This window comes from Herpailurus yagouaroundi, unplaced genomic scaffold (assembly GCF_014898765.1).
Source record: "Herpailurus yagouaroundi ecotype Mexico unplaced genomic scaffold, PumYag 29, whole genome shotgun sequence".
NCBI lineage: Eukaryota > Metazoa > Chordata > Mammalia > Carnivora > Felidae > Herpailurus > Herpailurus yagouaroundi.
In genome coordinates, this window is record NW_024412377.1 from 17975916 (window position 1) to 17991288 (window position 15373).

Here is a 15373-nt window from a genome sequence, read left to right on the forward strand (position 1 = left end):
TGAATTATACACACACTCGTCAGAAGGGTACACACAACATTAATCATTACTGTAAACCAAAAGAAAAAAAAACTAAAAATAATATATGATTTAAAGTTTAGATATTTGTTAAACCCATCAAGAAAGCAAGACAATGATAAACTCATAGTTCTGAGTAGTAATTGCCTTTAAAAGGAGAATGAGGAAAGGAACCTGAAAAGCGTGCCTTGGGTAATTCAGAGTTAATCATACCAATTTTATTCTTTACAACAGTATTTCTGGGTCCTTATATATTGAGCTTAACTACAGTTTATAAATATTCAATTGGGTCTACTCAATCTTTAATAGAAACTTATTTTAAAAGTAAAATTGCAGAGCACCTGGGTGGCTCAGTCAGTTGAGTGTCCAACTCTTGTGTCCAACTCTTGATTTCAGCTCAGGTCATGATCTCGGTTTATGAGATCGAACCCCACCCAGGACTCTGTGATGACAGTGCAGAGCCTGGTTGGGACTCTCTTTCCCTCTCTGCCCCTCCCCTGCTCACACTCTCTCCTCGCTCTCAAAATAATTTTTTTTTTTTTTTTTTTTAGGTAAAATTGCAGGGGTATGAATTCTGACATTCCACATTTATAAAACCCATAAACCCTAAATTCTGAGGGAGGCCACCACATATGAATTATATGTAGAAGTCAAATACAGAAAAGAAACTACAGCACCTAAAACTATAGGCAAAAAATTGGATTGGAAACATAGAAAAATTTCATTTCAGTGGACATAAATAAGGGTAAATCTTTACTTTAAAAATATTACCAGGCTTATGTGCCAGAAGGTCTGCAAAGAACAAATGGTCTACAAATATTATGCTCATAGTTTATAGATTAGTGGACAAATTTAAAGATACTGGGAAAACATACTTTTAAGTTAGATAATTTTCAGCTGAATAAATGGCCTTATCAAAATGACGCAGATTTTTTGTTAAAAAGAACCTTGTTAGGTGTTTCCACTGAAATGTCACTGGGATCTGCCATCAATCCTGTGTGATTTAAATGTTACTCTACGTATCAAGGTTAGAGGTTATAGACATGCCTCTGGTTGACATGAAGTAGGAAGGAATAGTCGGCAAATCTGAAGTAAACTGAAAAGTTGATCTCAATGACTGAACAATAACAGCATGGGGTAAAAAACAGACTTAAGGCTGTTTGGGAGTGGAAGGTAATGAAATACACATTTATGGTTACCAGATAAACTATTATGATCCAAGGACAAATTATTAGATTATAATATTTTAAGTGGATTGAAGTCGTAATTTTCACTGTATTCCATGCTAGAAAACCAGAAGTTGGAAACAGTGAATTTGGTAGGTGTCTGTATGTATGTATGTATGTATGTATGTATACACTCATTGAACAAATATTTTATTGATTACCAAAATATTCTGATGGGGGAGGAAGGTGGGGTTTTATTCTTTATTTTCCTAGGGCTCAAACAAGCATTATCAAAAAGAAGCTTAGATGAAGATCATTTGCAACTCCTCTGAAGGTCAAAGCACAGCCTCAACAAGAATCTGGTTCTCATTATTGAAGGAATTGAAGGAAGTTTGGTCAATTTCAGAATGTGTTTACAGTAAGAGGAATTTTAATAATATATAAGTTATTGGAAAAGATGGGGCATGCTATAGTGAGGAAAAGCACAGATTATTTTTAACGCAAACATAAGTAGATTTTAAATTCTATCTTTATTAGCTGGAAGAATTGGGGAAGTTAATTTACCACCTACAATCTTAACCATTATTTTCAGGGTCAGGTAAACTCAGAACTATTTTGCACATTATAAAAACTCTTTCATATAATTCACAATATCTCACAAGTTTTTGTATCACCTTCAAGATATGCAACATTTAAATATGAGAAACCCAGGGGCGCCTGGGTGGCTCAGTCGGTTAAGTGTCCAACTTAGGCTCAGGTCATGATCTCATGATTTGTGGGTTTGAGCCCTGCATCAGGCTCTGTGCTGACAGCTCAGAGCCCGGAACCTGCTTCAGATTCTGTGTCACCCTCTCCTGCCCACCCCCCCCCCCCCCCCCCGCTTATTCTCTATCTCTGTCTCTCAAAAATAAATAAAAACATTTTTTAAAAGTTTTAAAAGAGAAACCTGAAGTGGCTCTATTTTAAATTTCCTACACAAAATACTGAAATGACTCACTAGATTGAATCAGTGGTCCAAGTAATTTACTCCCTTGTCATAAATTATACAACCACAGCTTTGTCTTGGCTTCATGGGAGGAGGAACATTCTCTACACCTTGACTGAGGGTTGGCCATGTGTCTTGCTTGGCCAATGGGATATTAGCTACTGTGAAGAGAACAGAAATGGTAAATGTTCTTTTTTTTATTTGATCTGGCCCTCTTCTGTTTATATTCTCACAACATGAAGATTCTGACCCAAGCACTCACTGTCATTTACAAGTTCCCAGGATGAAAACATTCATAATGACCTAACCTAGCAAACTAGAACCTGAAAGAGTTACCTAGCCAAGGACAGTCTTGATCAACCAAATCATAGTCAACTGGTAGCCACATGAGTATGAGCATAAATGCTCGCTATGGATGGACTCTTTTACAGTAATATGACAGTAGATGACTAACATGGGTGAATCTAAAAAAATCAAAGAGTTTACAACTTTAGGTTTTTTTTTTAATATTTACATTTGCATAGAACAATGTGTAAATTAGGATATATAATGTGGTCATTACATCACAACTAATGGGGTTTTTTTTAATGTTAAATCAAAGCCTTATTTTGCAAAAGAAATTGATTTCCAATAACACATGACTTTCTGTCATGTGAATCTGAAAAATAAATTTTCATCTATTCTAAATATTGTATTAGACAATTAAAAGAGAAAAAAATTATTTCTAGTAGGAATGTGAAAATAGCATAATTATTAGTTACGTAGTTTAAAAAACTCTAAAACTAGCAATTTATATAAAACATATATATGACAGACATCTTTTTACATACAATAATGACTGGCTAAGCCTAGCACATAAATATTATCCCACAGTATAAATGGGACCTAATGAGAACTTTGATTTGAGGTATTTACTTATAAAGTTTCAATTATGATGATTATTTCTGCTTCTCTATTAACACTAAAATAATAGCCAATTGCAAAGAATAAAGAGGCAGTATCTATTTTTAATATTTTCCTTCATGTTCAAATCTGTCAGTCAACTCTTTCTTCTATAACTTTTAAGCCGTTTATATACACCCTTCTTATATTTCAACTTCCTAGTTATTTTCTATGAGCCAAAAAAGCAGAGAATTTGAGTGATTTTCCAAATAGTTCTTAGAACTGGATTTAATGTGAAACATTTAAATTTGATTTTAAAATCCAAGTCCAATTATTTCATTTTGTATGAGTTTAGTTTTAATGGATTCCATTAGAGAATTTTTTAAAACCTTATATATTCTCTACTCCTGTCTAAATGTGTATGTCCTACATCTTACTCAACCAGTGCTATGTAATATATATGATTAACATTAAATATTAATATCCAAAACATGCTAAAAGCAAAAATGAAATCAATATTAACAATAGCAACAGACTTTTCCTTAAATCATCTATATTACATAATTGGTGTAGTATATTTTGTTCATTTCAGGCATAACTGAATGTCTATTACATACCATATTCTGCATTGCAAAGATGAATCCATCCCATTGATTCCTTTAAGGGTTTATAATCTAAGTTAAAAGACAAATCAATAAATCAAATATGTTATAAAATGAAGGAGAGAGATACCATAGATTTCCATAAAGGAAGAGATGCTCCCCCACCTCTTTCGGAAATTGGAAAGAACTGAAAGGAGGCTTCCTTAGAAAATAATTAAGTTGTGTATTCAAACACGAGTGTGTATCATCAAAGAAAAATGGGAGTCATCCTGAAAACTGAAATAGAAGAGGAAAAGGAATGCATGTGTATATGTGTGTGTGTGCTTCAAATGAGCCTGAAAAAGTAATGGATAGCATTTTTCGGCCCCCAAACTTCACTTTAAGGCTGATAAAAAGTAAAAACTAAGGAACTCAAACTAAGGGTGAGTTATAAAAACAGAAAAGAAGACCACTTAAGATACTAGTTAATTTTGCAGGAAAAAATAATCAGAGCCCATACGAGAACAATAATGGAAGTATCTTTGAAAGACACTGAGAATTTCATTTATCTAGTCTTGGTGACTGATTAGGTGAGGGACTGGAGGAGAAGACTGGGGAGACTCCCAGGTCAGAGATTTGCATGACTGGATGAAAGATGTTATTACTGCCTGTGGTGAAAAATAGAGGAGGTATCAGTCATAACTAAGAAGATGGACTTTGGCATCAGACACAACTGGCTTCCAGCCTCAGCTATTCCACTTAATAGTTTTGTGACCTTGCCATTAACTTTAGCTCTCTCAGAGATTTGGCATATTCATATGTAAAATGGAAAATATAATAGCTCCGTGGATTATTGAAGCATTAACTGTGATAATGTATGTAAAGTATGTAGTATAGTACCTGAGATTAAATAAACATTTAAAAACATTAGTCAATATTTGGGAAACATTTGGGAAACATTTAAAAACATTAGTCAATATTTGGGAAAATATTGAGAGTAAATACAGGAGTATAGGAGCCACAGGTTCATTCTTAGGTCTTGGCGAAGTCTGAATGAAGTTCGAGGGATTGGACAGGGATTTAGATATCCATTTGGGAATATGTAGCATACACGTGTTCACTAAAATTATTAGACTGGTGATATTTCTCAGAAAGAATGTATGGGGTAAGATAAGCAAAGAGGTGTGGGAATTGGGGGGATTGTTAAGGTCTCAATGGGAAACACGCATGAAGGAAAACAAAGAAATGGGTATAGAAGGGTGTGGAATTATAAATTTTAATTATGTGAAGTGTAATGACAACAAACTATTCTAAGTATATTTGTTATAAAGACAATTTAAAATATTAAATTTCCTTCATTTATTCTGTAATTCATTTCAACATTTGACAAGTATGTGGTTTTGCAGGAGACTGAGGGACAACTTTAAAGATAAGAGGAGCCATATCTCAGTTACTAACAAGTATTTTTTATATAAATATTATTTTTGGTCTGGGACTTCAGAGCCAATAATATCCTTATTAAATCTACAATTATTCTTTCATATTTGATGAACATCTTTAGTAGCATTTGGGTTTTTTTTAATTTAATTATCAAGATCATTATCTTTTTTTAAATCAGCAAATACTTTATTTGAAAAATTCAAAGTTTAATCCTGAAAATGTAGCTCCCATGCAATTTCTCTCTACCCAACAATGAATTTAGTTGTGCATGACAATTTTTTGTCTTAGTCTGGATGAACCACTTTTTAACCATTCCCCATGCTAGATATCTGGTGGTTTGGATTGTGTTTTTAACTTTAGTTGGAATCTACATGGAATACTTCACAAAACCAAGGAATATAGACAATAGAATCACTGTTACAAGATTCAGAACATTTTCTATATTCCTGACAGTGTCACAATCCACTTTGCTGTCAGAACACTGACTGGAGAGTAGTGCAAAACAAAACAAAACAAAACAAAACAAAAAGGAAAAAAGAAAAAGAAAAAAACAAACCACAAAACAAAACAGCACCAGAACAAACAACAAAAACCAAACCCCCTCAAAAAAACAGATTAACTGCCTTCATGGCAATCTCTTCAGACCGGAGCATAGCTCTTGCGACAGACCTGAGACCCGGTGAAAATGCCCTGTATTCTATAAATTTTGTGAAATCCCATTCCCAGTTCAGAACTATACAGAATTGGTGCTGTGAAAGTCTTAGTACAATTAACAATGACCAACCAACCCTGTTATTGTTAAAGCATTGATCACTGAGCACCTCATTACAAATTGAGTAACAAAATATTTTCACTTAATTATCAAGAATTTGCAAAGTCAGAGTCTGTACAAATGTGGAAATATTCTTATTTCAGAAAACACAGGAACTGTAGGTGACAGTATCTCTAATTTATTCAGAACTTTTAAACAGTATAAATACTCAGTTTAAATGAGTTATCCTTTCACGGACATATTTTGGGGTTTTCTTTGGCAATGGTCATAATGTATAACATTTCAGTTGGGTCATTTGATTAAATCAAGGCACATTACGATGTACCAAAATCCCATTGTCATGTTTACAAAATCACTTTCTCACTGACCAGTCAATGCTGTAATATGTGACTATTTTCATAAATCAAGGAAAGGCATCAGGAAATTAGCTTCCACTAAATAAAACTACTCCATATAAAAACATGCAACCATCCTCTAGTTTTGTTTGAACCAAAGGACGTGACCCTCCATTAACTCTGCACTCACTGTTTCCCCACGAGATATGCTGGACAGCATGACTATCAGCTGTTGTAGTTAATAATCTTTGACCTTCAGCTACTGAACACAAAATATTTTTGCTGTGTCAATTGCACTTAATAATTGCAAAATTCTTTGTGCATTAATGAACTTTCCTCATGTTTTGGAACAGAATGGTCAGCGTCAGTGCCATTTCAGCTGTGCTAGTTAGGGAAGAAGGAAACAGTTAAGTGTTTGTTTCCAGGTCCTATGCTTGAAAGCCAGAGTGGTGGGGCGCCTGGGTGGCACAGTCGGTTAAGCGTCCGACTTCAGCCAGGTCACGATCTCGCGTCCGTGAGTTCGAGCCCCACGTCAGGCTCTGGGCTGATGGCTCAGAGCCTGGAGCCTGTTTCCGATTCTGTGTCTCCCTCTCTCTCTGCCCCTCCCCCGTTCATGCTCTGTCTCTCTCTGTCCCAAAAGTAAATAAACGTTGGGGAAAAAAAAAAAAAAAAAAAGCCAGAGTGGTAACTTACAGAGAGCACAATGGGAAAATAAAATAACTAATTTAGAATAATTATAGACAAGACAAAGAATGACAAGATACTTACTGAGAAAATTCAAGTAGTTAATTAATTTGACCTCAACACTAACAGAAATATTTCCAAGTACAGCTCTCCCAGGTATGTAGTAATTAAAGAATGTTAATTGTAATGAGAACATCTATTAAAAAATAATGTACTATTTCACCATGATTTTTAAAAAGGTATAGTTTAAAAGCTCCACTTTCTAACTGTATTCCCTTTCAGCACAAAACCTAGAAAGAGTTCACCATGGCCCCGAATAAAACAGGTTATATTCATTTTATAGAAATCACACTCAGTAAATCAAAGATCCTTGAAGCCAATTAATTTATTGTTGCTATTTTAGGGACAGTGTAAGAAACAACAATTATTTTCAACTATGTTTCCTATCAAATTTTACTATCATATCAGATTTTATTAGAATACTAGTAAATATTCTAAATGATATTTTTATATATTATGTCTACAAAGAATGAGACATTCACCATATATTGGGGAAGAAAGAAACGGGAGTTATGGCAGATGAAATATGTCCAAGTTTTTCATCATTTATTTTCAGTGTAGAATGAGTGACTGGAAAACAGTGGGTGCTTACTAAGTATGCAATGATTGTATAAGAAAAAGATTAAGACATAATATATTAAGTCTTGTGAAAACAACTGTACAGATCTACAAATACAAATAAGTATGCCGAAAGAATGGAGATAAATGGGGACACTTTCATCGAAAATTTAAAAATTATATAGAGTTTTGGGGGCTGCTGGGTGTTCAGTTGGTTAAGCATCTGACTCTTGGTTTCGCCTCAGGTCATGATACCACGGTTGGTGAGTTCGAGCCCCACATCGGACTCTGTACTGACAATGCAGAACCTGCTTGGGACTCTCTCTCTCCCTCTTTCTCTGCTCCTCACATTCTCACTTGGTCTCTCTCTCAAAATAAATAAACTTAAATTTTTTTAAAAAATATAAGAATTGGGGTTTTAAATAAGAAATTAGAATTTCAGACTCCTTTAAAAATAGTATTATTCATTGTGTGGAGAGGTGTGTTCAGGAACCAAGTTAAATTGAATTGACAATGTAAGGACATGACAAATATTTATCAGGGAAAAAAAATGAGGGGCGCCCGGGTGGCTCAGTCAGTTAAGCGTCCAACTTTGGCTCAGGTCATGATCTCCCAGTTTATGAGTTCAAGCCCTGCATCAGGCTCTGTGCAGACAGCTCAGAGCCTGGAGCCTGCTTCAGATTCCAGTCACTCATTCTACACTGAAAAAAAAATGATGAAAAACATGGACATATCATCTGCCATAACCCCCTTTTCTTCCCTTTCCAATATATGGTGAATGACTCATTCTTTGTAGACATACTATATGAAAATATGGTCATTTAGAATATTTGCTAGTACTCTAGTAAAACCTGATAGGATAGTACAATTTGATAGGAAACATAGTTGAAAATAATTGTTGTTTCTTAGTGTCCCTAAAATAGCAACAATAAATTAATTGGCTTCAAGGATCTTTTATCTACTGAATGTGATTTCTATAAAATCAACATAACCTGTTTTATTCAGATTCTGTGTCTCCTCCTCTCTGCCCTCCCATGCTCATGCTCTGTCTCTTAATAATAAATAAATGTTAATTATTTTTAAAAAAGAGAAAAAATGAATCCTGATTATGGAGGGCTTAGAATACTTTATTTCAAAAGAAGATCTAGAAGAAGGAAGGTAAAGAGAAAAGAAAGGAGGGAAGGAAGAAAGGAAAAAGAAAGTCACTACAGAATAAAGCTTAGTATTTCAACAAATGAAAAAGCAGTGAATGTGCTCATAATATAAAGCCACACAATCTTGTAATAAAATTTGCATTTATATTTAGCAAAGTACTGCAATGAGAAGGGCTTCTAAAGATTTTTCCTGTAAGAATTTGTTAGTTCTCTGTTAAAATGCACAACTTTTTTAGAGGAACACTCAGTGTGTATCTAATTATCATCTTATTACTATTCTTACCCATATTCTATTCACACATATTTAATTTTTGCTTTTTCAGGACCAAAATTCTTAGGCCTGTTATATCTTCTAGTTCTTGAATGGGAAAAATATTCTGGAAATGGAAAACAATCACATTATTAATAGATTTATAAATTACTGAAAACTAGAATGTCCTAGAAGGACAAGAACTAGATCAAGGAGAATAATCTTACTAATAAGGAGATGTGTTTATTCAGTGATCATTTTTCAGTTGTCATCTCTCTGCAAATGTAACAATTTTCAATAGCGATATTTCACAAGTACCTCTTTCTGTCAAGGGGGCTGTATTTACACTCACTATAGGAACTTCACTAGCAAACCATGAATCTCACCTTCCTTCTCTCTACTTCTCACTTATACAAAGTCAACTGTGGATGCAGGCAAGTCTGTAGGGCAGCTCTCTCAATGCAACGTTCCAACTTAGCTCTTGCTTCCCTAATTGCTAGTTGAGATGACAGCTGAAGAAAAACTGGAGCGTAACAGCCCAGTAATTAACTCTTTCCACATAGAAGTGATTGTCCCCCATGGGTCAAATTCCATTTGGTAAATAAAGTCAGGGGCCAGCTAATGTCAGTGTTGTTGAAACTACAATCTTCCTTTGTTCCTAGGAAGCAGGGGAGTGGGGGGGGTGATAGTTGTTAGTCAATTGCAACAATGTCCTCAAAAGAATTGTGTGATTCTTTCCTTCAAAAGAAATTACATACAAGGTGCCCTGTGTAACCAAAACTTCAAACAGAACAAGAAGAATTAGACCGGAAAAAAGATGCCTAAAGAGAAACCACTGCATGAACTAGGCAGAGAAAAGCGAGATCAGAGAAATACAAATCAAAATCACAATGCGATATGACCTCACACCAGACAGAATGGCTAGTGTGAAAATGCACACACACACACACACACACACACACACACACACTCACACGAAATCATGAGTGTTGGCAAAGATGTGGAGGAAAGGAAACTCTTGTGAACCATTGGTGGGAATGCAAATTGGTACAGCCCCTATAGAAAACAGTAAGGAAGTTCCTCAAAAAGTAAAAAATAGAACCACCATATGATCCAGCAATTCCACTTCTGCATATTTATCTGAAAAAAAGGAAAAAAAAAAAACCTCAGAAATGCTAATTCCAAAAGATATACGCACCCCATGTTCACTGCAGCATTATTTACAACAAACAAAAGCTAGAAGTAACCAAAGTGTCCATCCGCGCAAGAACAAATAAAATGTGCTACATTCAGGCACATGCAGGCACTGGAGTATTATTCAGCCATGAAAAAGAAAGAAATCCTGCCAATTATGACAACATAGATAAACCTTGAGGGTATTATGCTAAGCAAAATAACTGAGACAGAAAAAGACAAATGCTACATGATGTGACTTATGTGCAGTCTTAAACCAGCAAGTAAACAAACAAACATGAACTCATAGATACAGAGAACAGATCAGTGGTTGCCATAGGTAGGTGGGGGAGAGGGTTGGCCAAATGGAGGAAGGGGTCAAAAGGTACAAATCTCAGTTATAACACAAATGAGTCCTGAGGATATAAAGTACACCATGGGGACTACAGATGACAATATCGTATGCTTGAAAGTTGCTGAGAATAAATCTTAAAGGTTCTTATCACACATACAAAAAATTCTAAGTGTGTGATGATGTAACTACACTTAATATGGTGAATCATTTTGCAAATACATTGTAAAATTTAGTAAAGGGAAACCCCATTAAAGTGGTCTTGGGATGCTAGAAGGGGAGGTTGAAGGGGGAGATCTACTACTCAATTTAATTACACAAGAGGGGCACCTAGGTGGCTCAGTAGGTTAAGCCTCTGACCTCGGCTCGGGTCATGATCTCATGGTTTGTGAGTTTGAGCCCAATGTCAGGCTCTGTGCTGACAGCTCAGGGCCTGAAGCCTGTTTCAGATTCTGTGTCTCCCCCTCTCTCTCTACCCCTTCCCCACTCTCTCTCTCTCAAAATAAGTAAACATTAAAAAAAAATTAATTACAGAAGAATTGTCCATTACAGACCCAACAAAAGAATCCTTAAGGGGAAAGAATCATCAATTATAGGACCCAACAGGAAAATATGTACACTGTATCTTCTATAAGAAACTGACCACCTCACCAACTCAGCCAATGAGAAAAGGTCATCAGCCTGAACTCTTGATTTTCTCCAAAGGATTTTTGTTCAGAACAACTCCTCCCAACTTCCCCCTTCTTCTCCATAAAAAAATGTTCCCCTCTTTTGTTTGTTGGACTTGCCTATGGTTTTGCATAGCTTGCTCGTCCTAGATTGCAATCTCTGATATTCCCAAATTAACCCATCTTTCGCTGGTAAAATAATTGGCAGTTTTCATTTTTGAGTTAACAATATGCATATGTCATATCACTATACTGTTCTTCTAAAACTAATAAAACATTATATGTCAAATATATTTCAATTTGAAAAAATGTTAAAGCAATATGAACAAAGCAATAATGGAAATTTATTTTAGCCTTCAGTGGTTATTCAAAAACATAGTAAACAAAAATTTTGTTTCTCTGCAACAAAACTGCCACAATTGTGTTGTAGGAAGTTCTGGAAACTATAAGTAACCAAATAACTGATGAAGTTACCCCACAAAGATCACTATTACTATTCCAACTGCTTTCATGGGAACTTCAAAATTGTGACTAATACAGAATACTACACTAGCAAATTTTCTTAAATTTCTTATCTGAACTTCTTCAGCTCCAATGGAGTTATCATTTAATGGGATACGTGGATTAGAGAAGAATGTTGTATCAAGAAAAAATATTGTAAAGAATACTATCATATAAAGTCCTTTGTAGACAGGGTTTTGTTGTGTCTGTAGCTATATATATACTGCTTAGAACAGGGTCTGGCATATATTAGATCACTAAATAAATGTTTATTAAATGAAAAACTTGAATGAAAATAAGACCTCAGTTAATCAGCTTCAATATAAAAGAATCCCAGGGGCGCCTGGGTGGCGCAGTCGGTTAAGCGTCCGACTTCAGCCAGGTCACGATCTCGCGGTCAGTGAGTTCGAGCCCCGCGTCAGGCTCTGGGCTGATGGCTCAGAGCCTGGAGCCTGTTTCAAAAAATGAGTCTTCAAAAAAAAAAATCAAAAAAAAAAAAAAGAAAAAAAAAAAAAAGAATCCCAAATACCTAAGGATAAAATTTTGACATTTCAGGGATTATTAGGCCTCCGAGCCTGCTGCCACATGTCAGATAAACATATTACCCAGAAATATAAGTGAGAATACCAATAGTTTGCTGACATTTTACTCATGTTAAAACATGTTATTATCATGAAGAGGGAAGTGAAAGATCACATCTTTTTCCATGTACATTCTGGATAAGCTCTAGTGATAGACATTTTAATCCATATTGCTCTTTTATTATTCCTATACACTAGAACAGAGTAAAAACAGACTGATTAAATATAATAAGCTACTAAGCATTAAAATATAACTTACATGGAAACTGCATTTAGATGTGGAACCATAGCCTTATCAAGTTAGGTAGAAGCCCCATTTTCCTAACTGCTCTATGGGGAATCTAAACATAAAGGTGCGCTTGGATGCCAACGTGAGGAACCACCGGCTATGCTGTGCTCAATCAGCTTGGTGAAGCTGGGAAGAGGTTTCTCAGATTCCCCTTCCATATGGTACTGATGAGAACCGACTAGAAGCACAATTTGGAAGACACGGGTGAAGAAGCAACCATTATTGTCAAAGCCCATTGTGGACAGATATTCGATGAGCAGACCCAGAGGCGAACAAGGGGGCCCAGCTGGTCCTCACCATGCTGAATTCCTCCATTAGCTCTTATTCTTGATGGCTGGCCACAAGGATGAACAGCGACCTCAAGCCCACCCACGCCTATTTTCTTAGCTACAGACCCACAGAGGCAGTTGTTCGCTGGGACTACAGCTCCCCAAAGACCCCTACGGGAGCACCTCATCATGACCCACCTCCTCAGTGGTCCTACTGCTTGGATTCCCCAATTTCCTTGCCAACTGTGACTGATCCACCCCCACTAGTGCTTCAGTCCGAAGGGGTAGAGGCATCTTCTCTCTGAACCTCAATATTCCCCTTCCAGACTCTCAATTCCCCAGCTCACCATCAAAGGTGTAAATTCATGCTAAAAATTAATCCCTTGTTCCCATGAAATTTAGAGTCAACTCTGCTTTCATGACTAAAGCCTGATTTAGTACACTGACTCAACAGTGTATCAATATGGAAACAATAGTAACAATACCTTCCATTAAAGGCAGTGCTATATAGAATGAATACTTGTGTCCTTCAGATTCCTATGTTAAAATCCTAACCCTCTATGTGTTGGTATTAAGAGGTGGGGCCTTTGAGGGATGATCGGGTCGTAAGGGTGGAGCCCTCATGAACGGGATTAGTGCCCTTCTAATGAAGATCCCAGAGAGCTCTCTCCCCTCTTCCACCATGTGAGGACAGCAAGAAGACCACTGTCCATGAATCAGGAAGTATGGCCTTTACCAAACACTGAACCTTCCAGCACCTGGACTTGGACATCCTAGCCTCTGGAAGTGTGAAAAATAAATGTTTGGGATTAAACCACCTAATTAATGGAATTATTTTATGGTAGCCCAAACAGACTAAGACAGGCATATCAAGGAGAATTTGCTTCAAGGTCAATAGTCATTTCATTAAATGTATATTTTAGCCTTTTATGGAATTTTTCTATTTAAAGTTTAGGGGGTTGTGATGGTTGTTTTTATGTTAACATAACATAATGCTGTTCACCAAATGTATTTGGTGGTTTTTTATTGGTTTTATTTTTTCTAATTCTTTATTCTAAATCCAAGTTAGTTAACATAATGATTTCAGGAGTAGAATTTAGTGATTCATCACTTACATATAACACCCAGTGCTCATCCCAACAAGAGTCCTCCTCAATGCCCATAATCCATTTAGCCCATCCCTCCCCCGCACCCACCCAACACCCCTCCAGCAACCCTCAAGTTTGTTCTCTGTATTTAAGAAGTCTCTTACGGTTTGCCTCCCTCTCTGTTTTTATCTTATTTTTCCTTCCCTTCCCCTATGTTCATCTGTTTTGTTTTTTAAATTCCCCATGAGTAAAATCATATGATATTTATCTGTCTCTGGCTTATTTTGCTTGGCATAATTTACTCTAGTTCCATCCACGTTGTTGCAAATGGCAAGATTTCTTTATTCTTTATTTTATTTTCTTGGTGTGTCCTAGACTGTAACAAATTAGAAAAATAAGTAGAGGGGTGCCTGGGTGACTCAGTTGGTTAAATGTCTGACTTCGGCTCAGGTCACGATCTCGCGGTTTATGTGTTTGAGCCCCACGTCAGGTTCTATGCTGACAACTCAGAGCCTGGAGCCTGCTTCAGATTCTGTGTCTCCCTCTCTCTCTCTGCCCCTCCTCCACTCATGTTCTCTCTCACTCTTGTTCTCAAAAATAAATAAACATTTTTTTAATTTAACGAAAAATTACATCAGTAAATATTATATTGATATATTTGTAAATGGAAAATATTTACAATTCATATAAATGCATATAATTCTTATACTTCATAAACATCATTTAAATTTTACTTCTGTCTCTCCCTCCCTCCCCACCCATTGCTCTCTCTCTCTGGATGTATGTGTGTATATATGTAAATGTTTCTATGTCTAGTTTACATTTGAAACAACTTATTCCACAAGGAATTTACAAACTCCACTTAGTAACAACCACGTGGACATATAAGTAGACACTTGTTTGCACACCCACACATTGACCTTGGTTTGTAAGTGGCTGAACACTCAAAAGTGTAAAGAGTAAAGTACATGAAGTACATGAATATCAGATGGAAAAAAACAGCAAATCAAGGTCATTTTTACCTTGTTTATCCTCCTTGAAAAGGAGGCTTCAGAAAAAACAGGTTAAAACTCTGATTTCAGTTCATCAAGTGCAACTGAGACCATAAAATGAAAGTTACACACAAGCCAGAACACAGAAAATGCCACTCAGGTTTCATTTCCAAGTTCTAAGATCCAGCAACATTTCTCTCATTATAAATGAATATGTAAGATTATTTATAATATTCTTTTTCCTTAAAGTGAGTATGTGTGCTCACTCATGAGTGAATGTATGGTCATATAACACACAAAAGTCACGTAACCAATCTGGAGTGATTTGGCCATTCATTTATTTATATACACAAAATCTATTTATGCATATGGCAAGCATTTACTATGTGCTAGTCTGCCAGACACTAGTCTTATCTCCTGAGATATAGATCAGTGCATAAGATGTAAAGATCCCTGTTCTCCAAGTGCTTTAAGAAAGAGAAAGTAGCAATAAATAATAATCACGATGTGGAAAATGAACAATGTAAAAGAGGATAAAGCCGGTTTTGTTGTCTGAGGGTTTTGTGCAATTGGCA

The 15373-nt window shown here is 35.9% G+C and overlaps 1 protein-coding gene across 1 annotated transcript in view; it reads right to left on the reverse strand.

The window, feature by feature from the left end:
- Positions 1–15373, reverse strand: part of CDH12 (cadherin 12) — a 1058455-nt gene that overhangs the window by 1029096 nt on the left and 13986 nt on the right. The window lies entirely within an intron of this gene.